This window comes from Triticum dicoccoides, chromosome 7A (assembly GCF_002162155.2).
Source record: "Triticum dicoccoides isolate Atlit2015 ecotype Zavitan chromosome 7A, WEW_v2.0, whole genome shotgun sequence".
In the NCBI taxonomy this organism is placed as follows: domain Eukaryota; kingdom Viridiplantae; phylum Streptophyta; class Magnoliopsida; order Poales; family Poaceae; genus Triticum; species Triticum dicoccoides.
The window spans coordinates 577852019-577860083 of NC_041392.1; the positions used below are offsets into that span (position 1 = coordinate 577852019).

Genomic DNA, 8065 nt, shown 5'->3' on the forward strand with positions numbered 1-8065 from the left:
ACAGGCGCGGCCGTCCCAACCACTGCAGGAGAGGAGGGATCTGCGACCTCCTGCCGCGTACCCCGCCCTACCACCGCAGGAGAGGAGGGAGCCGAGGCCTCCTGCCCGAGCCCCCCTCCCCAAGTGGTCATGCCACCGATCGGCAACATAGACATCTCCACCGTAGTCCTCATCAGTGGCGAGACATCGAAAGGAGAGTGAGAATAAGGGGCCACCTTCCCACAATCCTCCCTCCCCCCTCGACTGAAATCATCAAAGTATCCGACGTCACCGTGCGTCCATCAATAGAGTCATCAGCCACTGCAAAATCCAAGGGAGGGAGCGTGCACTCTAACACGTCACCAGACTCCACTCGATCGCTCCATAACCTAGGAGGAGCAGAAGCTGGCTCAAATGAACCAAATCTCAGAGAAGTCATCGGCACCGTAACTGAAGAATCAGCCCCATTCCCGGGCGTCTGCGAGGTGGAACTCGGGCCGTTGGACGACTCATGCCCAACATCATCCCCTCGCGCATCCGTGTGACCTGATCCATCATTCCTATCATGCATATCCACATCCGTCCCCGCCAAAGCCTCAGCAAAAAGATCCGTATCCTCAAACTCGATCTCAAGGTTAAAAACCTCGCCCCTATAAGTCCACTTAACCACGTCAGGTACGAACTCGATATTGAGGATACTCACGAGCAGTCGGGCCACCCCATTAGCACGGGTGAAGGCCATGTCCACCTTCTCAGTTTTTCCGATCAGAATTCTGAAGCTAGCAACAACACGAGCATCCTGAAGCGGCTTGGATGGAGCCCCTGAGAATCGCAACCATACCTTAGTGAGGGGCTTGCCCTGTGGCTCAACTCGCTTCCACTCAAGGAACTCGAGGATGCACTCAGTGCCAGGAACTATACACGACCCAAAGCTCAGAAGGCGCTCCAAGTCCTCTGTTGTAGGAAACACACCCCTATACGTGTTGATCTCGAGAAGAGTGAGCTCCCACTGAAAATCGCCTGGAGCTAACTCACTGAGCCTGTGAATAATCTGCGCCTCAGATACATCACCCTTCGTGACCTTGACAATCCCCGTGGTTGTGCTCTGGGGTTCGTCTGGTATCTCCCTCACGCTGGGAGACTCAAAGAACATCAGCTCAGCACAATAGACTCCATAGATGGTAATACTCGGCATCTGATAACGCAGAATGGGGCACTCCCCCGTATCATGCGCGGGCTTGAGGCAGGTATCACAAATTTCAGTCACACATTCCGCTATGAAGTGGCCCCTCTCACCGCAGCGATAACACAACATCTTCTCCTTTTTGCAAGCCCACTTGGAGGCTCTATCTGCATCCGACTTGTCGGCGGTAGCGACAGCCTCCGACACCATGGTCTCAGGTACCTCAGCATTGGCCAGCGCCGTCACCACCTCCATAGCCTGAGCAGACACATCCGGCGTCTGACCGGTAGCAACCGCCTCAGAGGATGTCGTTGGCTCCACCACAACAGATGAGGGAGGTTGGCGATAGCGGTTCCTACCGCCGCGAACACCGCGGCCACCACGATGGCCTCGGTAGCCACCTCGCTGCCGGTAGTCAGGGCCAGATGCCCCCTCAACAAAACCACCCGTGGGGCCGTAGAACGGTCTATCAGCCGAACCATCACTTTGCCATGCATATCCGCGGCCACCGCCCGCCGACGACGATCCACAATGATGGCCTTCACCATAGGCATTGTAGCCATCGTCACCCCATTGTCCCCGAGGTTGTCCAATAGCACCGCGGTCAACCGGCACACGAGTAGCATCCACACCTCCATCACCTGCATGCACAGGTTGAGGCGGTCGTTGAGTTTGCACCGGCACGGCACGATATTGAGGCGGCCTTGCCACGTAGTGTGGCGGCGGTGCCGCCTGCGGCTGCTGCCCAGGTGCCGCCCACGGTAACTGTCCAGTCAACGGTGCCTGCTTGCGAGGAACGACCGCACTGGGCTGCGGCGGCCGAAGTCCGATGCCGCGTCCCGCCACGGCAGGTGCGGCTGCCTGTGCACCCGGCCCGGACGCCGACGGCCTAGGGCCGGAGCCTCCGCCACGTCCCGTCGTCCCGGCAGCAGCTTTGGGTTTCTAAACCGGCGGCGCACCACCACCGCGCCCAGCCGGCGCGTTCCCGGCGGCTGCCAGCGCGTTCCTAGCGGCAGCCGGCGCTTTCTACCCAGTCAAGGCCGCTCCACCTCGACTAGCCATCGCCGCCAGGGGGGATGCGAGCTGCGCGTCCAGAGCCACACGACGCGAAACCTGGCGCCGCAAGGCGCCGTCGAACCCTGGTAGTCTGCGATGAAACGTCCAGCGATCGACGCACGATCGGGAGCATGCACGGGCCATCGCATCGAACCGAAGTGGATTCCGTGACAACTTGGGCCTCATACCCCAGTTATCCTCGGCCCACTCAGAATTTGCCTAGACTAGGCTGTATCCTCTCCGCAGACCGGGCCCAAACCGCCTCAGCCGCATCATGCCCACCAGCGCCAATCAGGGAATTCAAACGCTGACTCCGCGCGAGGCGGATCTCAGCCAGCTGACCGGCCGCCGGCGCCACCACCGCCGCCGCCGGCCGTTTCTTTTTCTTCCTCTTAACCATCTTCCAAGCACCCGCTTCAAAATAGTCGGACAATGAAAGTTTTGGAAGACATACCTTAGGTAGAGGACCGTGCCATGGTCGGATTGCCGAAGCCTCCGTGCGACGATGGACGACCCGGCGAACCATCTCGATGTTGTCTTCCTTCTCCAGACCTAACCTCGCCCGATCGTCTCGAGGGATCGCTAGGTCGGCAAGCAACGCCACCTCGTCCTCAGAATAGCCAACCCGGAACGCCTCGCAGATCGCGTCCGACGGCGTCGCCGAGGCCGCCGGAGACTCCTCGCCGTCCGGGTCGGCGCCCTCATCCTCCGAGTCACCAGCGCCGTCAGCCAGCTCCCAAAACCGCCCCCTACACGCCTATCTCTGGCGACTGAGGCCGCCCGCGGCGTCGCCCATCGCGGTGGAGAGTACATCGTCGTGACTGAATAGCTGTGGGTACATGGACCATGATAGTTTCTCCTAGTCGTGCCAGAACTTCCACTTGGACACTCCACTTGGATTTGTCCCACCTCGCCTAGCTACACGAGATGAGGCAGTGAGTTCAGCTACTTAACAAGGCCGGGTGCCAGAGGTTAAATACACGTTGGAAACTCAGGCTTTCACCTCAGTATAAACTGAAACAGAACCGAATTTCCCGGTTAACCGAGTTTCTGGTTTTCAAAAGTTTTGTGCTCTTTTTGGTTAGGTTAGCAACATGAGAAACTGATTTTCATAAAAGACCAAACAGTAGAAACCGAACCGAACGCCCAGGCCTGTTAGTACGCTTGCTTAAACTGTCTCGAATATTATTGTCTTTGTTGTCTCAGTTTTTGTTTTTAGATTAAAATTATCAAAAAGTTACTATGTATTTAACAAAACGATACTGGATTAAAGCTTCCGCGTCACATTCTTCTTAGACCGATAGGATGCAAGTCGTAAACCAAAATTGTTGTGACGAGGTTTGGAACTGACAAGTTGTTTCTGTTTTAAATTTTTTATTAAAATCATCAAAAAAGTACTCATATATTTAACAAAATGATAATGGATAAACACTTCCGCATCCATTTGTTCTTATACCGAGAGGACGTAAGTGGTCCAGCAAATATGTTGTGTCGAGGTTTGGAACTAAGACTGTTGTGGCCAAACAAGGAGTTATAAGACAAAAAAACTTTTTTAACTTTTAGATTAAAGCTATAAAATATTTATTCATATACTTACCAAAATGATAATGGATAAAAGCTTATGCATCCATTTTTTTTCTTACAAGGAGAGAATGCAGGTACACCAAATTTGTTGCGACGAGGTTTATAGCTGACAGATTGTTTTAGTTTTATTTTATTTTATTAAAATTGATATACTCATATGTTTAACAAAAAAATCATGGGTAAAAGCTTTTGTGTCAAAAAAAAGCTTTCACCAAAAGGATGCAAGTGGCACACCAAATTTGTTGCGTGGAGGTTTGGAGCTGGCATGTTGTTTCTATAAAGACTTTAGATTAAAATTAAGAAACAATTACTCATATATTTAACAAAACGATCATGGATAAAATCTTCTTCATCACTTTTTGTCTTACACCGAAGGGATTGAGTGGTACATCAAAATTGTTGCAACACATTTTTTTCTTCTTCTGAACAATCATGGATAAAAGCTTCTACGTCACTTTTTTTCTCTTACACCGAAAGGATGCAAGTGGTACACAAAATTTGTTGCGACGAGGTTTGGAGCTGGCATGTTGTTTTATAATATTTTTTGATTAGAACGAAGAAAAACTTACTCATATATTTAACAAAACAAGGATAAAATCTTCTGCATCACTTTTTTTTTCCTCCACCGAAAGGATGCAAGTGGTACACCAAAATTGTTGCAACGAGATTTGGAGCTGGCATGTTGTTTATGTAATGTTTTTAGATTAAAATTAACAAAAAAAAGAGGTTTGGAGCTGGGAGTATTGTGGCCGATCAAGGAGTTTACAAGACAAAATAGAATATTTTTGGGGGGTACAAGAGAAAAATAAATTATTAACCCGCCAAGAAAGACAAAAGGAATTAACAGATGCAAATAAAAAAATAGTAATTTCTTTTCTATAAAGACTTTAGATTAAAATTAAGAAACAATTACTCATATATTTAACAAAACGATCATGGATAAAATCTTCTTCATCACTTTTTGTCTTACACCGAAGGGATTGAGTGGTACATCAAAATTGTTGCAACACATTTTTTTCTTCTTCTGAACAATCATGGATAAAAGCTTCTACGTCACTTTTTTTCTCTTACACCGAAAGGATGCAAGTGGTACACAAAATTTGTTGCGACGAGGTTTGGAGCTGGCATGTTGTTTTATAATATTTTTTGATTAGAACGAAGAAAAACTTACTCATATATTTAACAAAACAAGGATAAAATCTTCTGCATCACTTTTTTTTTCCTACACCGAAAGGATGCAAGTGGTACACCAAAATTGTTGCAACGAGATTTGGAGCTGGCATGTTGTTTATGTAATGTTTTTAGATTAAAATTAACAAAAAAAAGAGGTTTGGAGCTGGGAGTATTGTGGCCGATCAAGGAGTTTACAAGACAAAATAGAATATTTTTGGGGGGTACAAGAGAAAAATAAATTATTAACCCGCCAAGAAAGACAAAAGGAATTAACAGATGCAAATAAAAAAATAGTAATTTCTTTTGTATAGATTGAATATGTTTAGAAGTCTCCAAAAATGTGAAAAACTGTGCACGATCGGTGGGACTCGAACCCACAATCCTTTGATTAGAAGTCAAATGCCTTATCCATTAGGCCACGAGCGCCTTCCAACATATATCTGCCCCTTGCCGTATTAATAATACCATATCTGTGGTCAAAATACGAAATTATGCATGACAATTTAAAACAGATCATTTGTAAAAGAAAATAGTTTGGACTTTGGAAAGCAGGTCATCGTGGAAGTAGGAATAATTTCAGTACCCTCTGACCCTAAATATTTTCCACTTATTCGGCCTAGTTTACCAAGTAATGCGACAAAATTACATCAGTACTTCGGGGTAGACCAGTCAGGTAAGAAAAAAATAACCTCACGTTAGGGTTGTGTTTCCTCTCGGCGGCCCCTCCGCCATCATAGAGAACTCCCCTTCCCTGCCCTCTTTCTTCGTCGATCAGAAGCCCCCGTGCTCTTGGTCGCCCCGATAGGAGAATTAGGGTCTCCCCGCCCGCGGATCTCACTTGTCGGGCAAGAGATCATGGATAGTTCGGCATCCAGCTCGGGCAACGTCGAAGCGATGATGAAGAAGCTTGTCTTGACCGAGGACATTCTGGAGGATGTGATGATGTGCGATGAAGACCTTTTTAGGGCTCGACATTGCCAGAGGTAAGCTTCGTCGGGCCATTGCTCACTACTGTGGAGACAACAAGGCTTGTCAAGAATGTCATCGCTGAAGGCTTTCTTCCGCAAAACCCATTCCTTCTTTTGCACGGCTCCTTTCTTCCCTCGACTGACTACTGCGACTAAGTCGACTCCACTGACTCCATCGTTGTCCAGTTGTCGGCGTTTATTCTTTCCGCCCCGTTTGTTATGATTATTCTGTCCTTTTTTAGCAGTCCTCTGCCCACGGTGTTCACCCTGCCGGATCTTGTCATCCTCTTCTCCGTTTTCATACTGGTTGGCTATATCTATCAACTGGCGCATGGAGGTAAGCTTTGTCCTGAGTTTCAACTGAAGGTGTTTGTACCTCACTCCCTGCTGAAAAGCAAGGATGGCCCTATCCTCCGACAAGCCTTCCATGGAATTGCGTAATTGGGTCCATCTTTGGATGTACTCCTGAATGGATTCCTTTGGTTGTTGGACACAGATCATCAGCTCTTGGTACCCTCCGGGACACTCGTAGGTGCCCTCGAAGTTCTTGAAGATGATCCCCTCAAATTCCCTTCAGCTATGAATGCTATCTTCAGGCGGATTCTTCAACCAAGCTTTGGTTGACCCCTCTAGGTAAAGGGATGGGTTGCGCATGACTACATTCTTGTCACCTCCTCCAATTTGGACAGCAACAAGGTAATCGGCCATCCAAGTTTCTGGGTTGGTGTTTCCGTCATACTTCCCAATACCCGAGGCCATCTGGAATGGCTCAAGAAAGAGTGTCGTTCGTATTTGTCGACTGAAGCGCAATGGGCCCGAGGGTCCCAATCCACTCAGCCTATCGTGCTCGTCCGCATGGCATGCAACCCGAGCGCGGGCCACTCGTCTTTGCACCAAGATCCCGTGTGTGTCACGTTGTTGTTTGTCTCGGTGCCTGGGGTACTCGTCCCTACGCCTGGGAGAACCCTCATGACACCGAGGGGGGTCTTCACGTTTGCGGGGATGTTCATCCCGCCTGCATGGCCAATCATCCCGCAATCGGGGTGAACTATCCCGACCACAAGGTGAATCATCACGACTGCGGGGATGCACATCCCGGCTACATGTAGAGTCACTGGGGCGGCGGTGCGGTGACCCGCGTTGCCACGGTGGAAGCATGTCCCACCCTCGCGGATCATTCTTGTGCTTGAGAGGGGACTGATCATCACATGACACATGAGAATAATACCTATGCCGTGGAGAATAATCATCATGCCGCCACCGGTGGTCCTCCTGCCAGATAGGGGATCGAGTTTACCTTCCATCCATCCGAGTGGTGGTCCTGTGGCTAGCGCTCTAGGGATGATGTGACGATGCCAGGATGGGAACTTGGATCTCCGCCCCACCTACCACCCGGTATCCGACTGCGGGACGCCAGCCGGTCACAAGATTGTGATATGAGCTCGTTCTGAGTGACTGCCACCTTCAGGAAGGTGGGCATTGTTGAATGCCATCTGCGACAACTCCGTCACCAGGCTACTGGATAGCATCAGCCAGCCTGGTCGCTACACGGACATTATTAATCGGGGTTCGAAGGATTTGGAGGTTGCTTGGGCCTCCGACTACGAAGTTATTGTTCAAATCCCGTCCTCCTCGGATGACTGAAGGGTCGTTGGGGCGTTGTGGCTGACTGTTGTCCAACATTTCCTTCTCGCAGAGGATCAGGTTGTACTCAATTTGAGCCAGCCAGGCGCACTCTGCCAGTGTCTCCTGACGTGCGGCCTCAAGGGCCCTTTAGCCGGTGAATCACCTGGAATGGGGGGTGTGAAGGATCCTCTCGGTCGCCTCCTGCTGTTCTCGGGTGGCTGGGTCCTTATTAGCTGCGTCCCCCTCCAAACGTTGTGCTCGGGTTGGCCATAGTCTTATTACCACGAATCGGCTCTGGCGTTGGCATGCTAGCCATGAAGACTTCTGCTATAGAAACATGTGATCCACAACTCTCTTCTCCCTCGAAGGCAGACTCCAAGAAAGGATAAATGGATTCAGAGTCCATCATGCCCACGATTCTGCTCGCGAGATGATGTAACTGAGGACGAGATTTTCTGAATCGCTTCTAGTGACGCCGACTGGTATGATGATGGGA

At 49.8% G+C, this 8065-nt stretch overlaps 1 non-coding gene across 1 annotated transcript; it reads right to left on the reverse strand.

Moving 5' to 3' along the window:
* Positions 1 to 5328: 5328 nt before the first annotated feature.
* On the reverse strand, positions 5329 to 5401 carry TRNAR-UCU. The gene has a single exon. It is a non-coding gene; the product is annotated as a tRNA-Arg (tRNA).
* Between the last annotated feature and the right edge of the window lie 2664 nt (positions 5402 to 8065).